The following is a 3306-nucleotide window of genomic DNA, read 5'->3' as shown; positions in this document are numbered from 1 at the left end:
AACTGAAAATGCTTTCGAACAAGTTGATTTTTAATGAAACATATTGTGCTTTGCACAGCTTTAAAGCTTTGTTTTTTATTTATATTTTATACTTTCTCACTATTTCATATTCATGGATTTGGTTTTAATTTTGCAGCTATTTTTCCCTTGAAGAAACTCAATCCACTACCCATTTCAATGTGGCTATTACCTCTTTCAAGTAAGATCAGATAAAAGGTATTTGCTATTGCTATACTTATTAAGTAATTTGTTTGGAAGTAAAGGCTATTATAGCTGAAATTGGGGATAAATAATTGTGTAATTTATTTGCATTTTCCTTATTCTATTAAACTGGACCTTCAACGAGTGCAGGGTGTTCAATTTACTTTATTTCCATGTTCATGTTCATCAAAACTGGTTTTGATTTTCATAGTAATGTTTTGTTACGGATTCTGCTATCTCTTTCTCCCTTTTGCATATGATGTTATACTATTACATATACTGAAGTGGTGAAGTCTTATTAATTAGCATATCTTTTGTTTACGAACAACACACCTATAATCAAGCTTTGCAATTTTTTAGGATGTTTCAAAAACAGAATTATGCATCTTCTCGGACAACGTTGTTCTCAAACAAGTCTACTTCTCCAAATTCTTGCTTTTATGACCTTGCACTTCCAGGTTTATTATGCAGTTTTCTTTTCAATCTCTTTAATAGCTAAAGATAAAAAATGAATCATGACACTTTTATCGAATTAATTATGATAGTGCTTGCCCATTACCATAGGAACTAAATCCAATTCTATATTTGTTGAGGAATTAACATATCAGTTTTGTCAGTTCTCTATGTGAATTCTTAGCATTTTCCTGACCTACAATCTATAAGTGGAGCCAAAATGTTGGGAGCTACTCTGATTGGTTTCATGTTAAACTTTGATCTAATATGTTGTTTAGTGATGACCCTATTTTAGTAGTGTTTTTAGGGTCATTTCTTTGTTTGTTTTGAGTCTTTTTGTGGAGTCTCATGTATTGTTTCATTCATTCTCATGCATTTTTATCTTTTCTTGAGTCTTTGTTTTGTTTTGGTAATTTTGTAGTTTTATAGGGAGTTTTCTTGCATTTTAAGTTAAGTTTAGGACTTGCATGATTTTCTTTTGTTTTATGAAGGACCTCTTGTGCTAATGAGCTCTTTGAGCTTCTAGACTCTTCCTTGACTTGTTGGTTAGGTTTGGAGAGCAGAAACTGAAGGTAATAGAAGGCCAAGAAGCATGGAATTGAAGGAGGACTTAAAGAGGGCTGAAGAGGAGTTACAAGAAGCTGAAAAGGCTGTTCTAGCGAAGCTTGAGCGCCTAGGCGCTGTGAATTGGCGCCTAGGCGCTAGTGCAAATTCCTGAAGGTCAAGGAATTGGCGCCCAGGTGCTGGGAATTGGCGCCAATTAGCTCCAGAGAGCATGTTTGGGCATGCAATTGGCGCTCAGGCGCTCTGAATTGGCGCCTGAGCGCCCATACTCGTATTTTTTGTGTGTAAATAAGGTTTTAAGCCAATTTCTTGGAGACTTAGACATTTCACTCATTTTAGGATCAAGTTTGAGAGCTGAGGAGAACCTTGGGGCTGTAGGAAGGCTTCCAACTTGTATTTTTCTCAGGTTTTCATTACATTTTTCTGCATGAATTCACTAGCCATGAGTGGCTAGTTTCCTTTTTGCTTTGGGTTAAGAGATTCTATGAAGTTTTAGTTTGTTAAATCCTATCTCTATGTATGAGTTCTTGATTTAATCTTGTATTTCATTTCCATTATGTATGTTTAGCTTTGGTGCACCTTTGCTTTAGGCTAGATTATAATCAAATGGAAGTTTGATATGATTTAGGGACATGAATTGAAATAGATCCATCTATACTTGCTTCTAGGCATAGAGTGAGGGGAGGGTTTTGTTGGTCTGAATATACATGCATATAAACCTCTTATGAATGTTTAAGTACACAAGGAATTGGGCTTAACTTTCAGTTTGAAAGAAATACTTTTGTGAGGAATCAACTAGTAAGTACATAGGCTATAACAACAAGAGATAAATCAAGGTGTCACATGCATAGGATAGGTGGACTAAAGTGGATTAGATGATCAAAAACCCAAAGCAATTTTCTATCAATTGTTATTTACAACTTTATCAACATTGCTCTTTTGCAAAACTTTTGGCACAAACAACCAAAACCAATTTCTGAGTTTATTGCCTTAGAAACTTGCAAACTTTAGGCTTAAATCAACAATTCTCACTCACAATCCCTGTGGTTCGATATTTTAAAACCCGGAGGTATTCGTACACTTGCGAATTGACCAACAAGTTTTTGGCGCCGTTGCCGGGGAATGTTTGTGGTTTTCGGTTTAAGTTAAAGAGTTTGTTTGTGTGAATAGGTGCTACTAAGCTTTTCTTTGTTTGTGTGATTTCAGTTTATGCACGGTAGACTTGGCACAGATCCATTGGTGTTTGATCCGGAGCCAGAGCGTACTCTCCATCGTCGTCGAGCTCAGCAAAGAGCTGCTGAGATAGCCGCCATGGCTGTCCACATGACGGAGGAGGAATTGCAAGGTGAAGAAAGAGTGAATGAGGCTATTGCTCAAAGACTTCAAGAGCAAGAAGCGGAGAATGCCAATCGTTCTCTTAGAGACCTCACCTCGGCTGCCATGAGCTACGATTATCCGGGGAGCATAGTTTCCCCCGATGGCACGGGAAATTTTGAGCTGAGGTCAGTATTCATTAATTTGGTGAGCCAAAATCAGTATGGTGGCGGTGCTCTTGAAGATCCTCATGCACACATGGAGCGGTTTATCCGCAATTGCAACACTTATCGAGTTCAGAATGTTTCAGCGGACACCATCCGCTTGAGTTTGTTCCCTTTTTCGTTGAGGGACACTGCTGAAGAATGGTTGAATTCACAGCCCCAAGGTAGCATAATATCTTAGGAGGACTTGGCTGAGAAATTCACCACAAGGTTTGTTCCAAGAGCCCTCTTGAGAAAGCTCAAGAACGACATCATGACTTTTGCTCAATCCACCGATGAGAATCTTTATGAAGCTTGGGAAAGGTTCAAAAAGCTCTTGAGGAGGTGTCCTCAACACAACCTTACCCAAGCTGAACAAGTAGCAAAGTTCTATGATGGTCTCCAATATTCTTCGAGGTTTGGCTTGGATGCGACTTCAAACGGTGAGTTCGATGCCTTACTTCCACAAGTGGGGTACGAGTTGATTGAAAAAATGGCTATAAGAGCCATGAACTCAAGTAATGAACGCCAAGCCCGAAGAGGAGTCCTAGAGGTTGAGGCTTATGATCAG

The 3306-nt window shown here is 38.4% G+C and overlaps 1 non-coding gene across 1 annotated transcript; it reads right to left on the bottom strand.

The window, feature by feature from the left end:
* Positions 1-2991: 2991 nt before the first annotated feature.
* LOC130721662 (small nucleolar RNA R71) lies at positions 2992-3098 on the bottom strand. Its single transcript, XR_009013583.1, has one exon. It is a non-coding gene; the product is annotated as a small nucleolar RNA R71 (small nucleolar RNA).
* Between the last annotated feature and the right edge of the window lie 208 nt (positions 3099-3306).

This window comes from Lotus japonicus, chromosome 5 (genome assembly GCF_012489685.1).
Source record: "Lotus japonicus ecotype B-129 chromosome 5, LjGifu_v1.2".
NCBI classification, from domain to species: domain Eukaryota; kingdom Viridiplantae; phylum Streptophyta; class Magnoliopsida; order Fabales; family Fabaceae; genus Lotus; species Lotus japonicus.
Note: the sequence above shows the minus strand (reverse complement) of the source record. Positions and strands in the feature narration are given on the sequence as shown.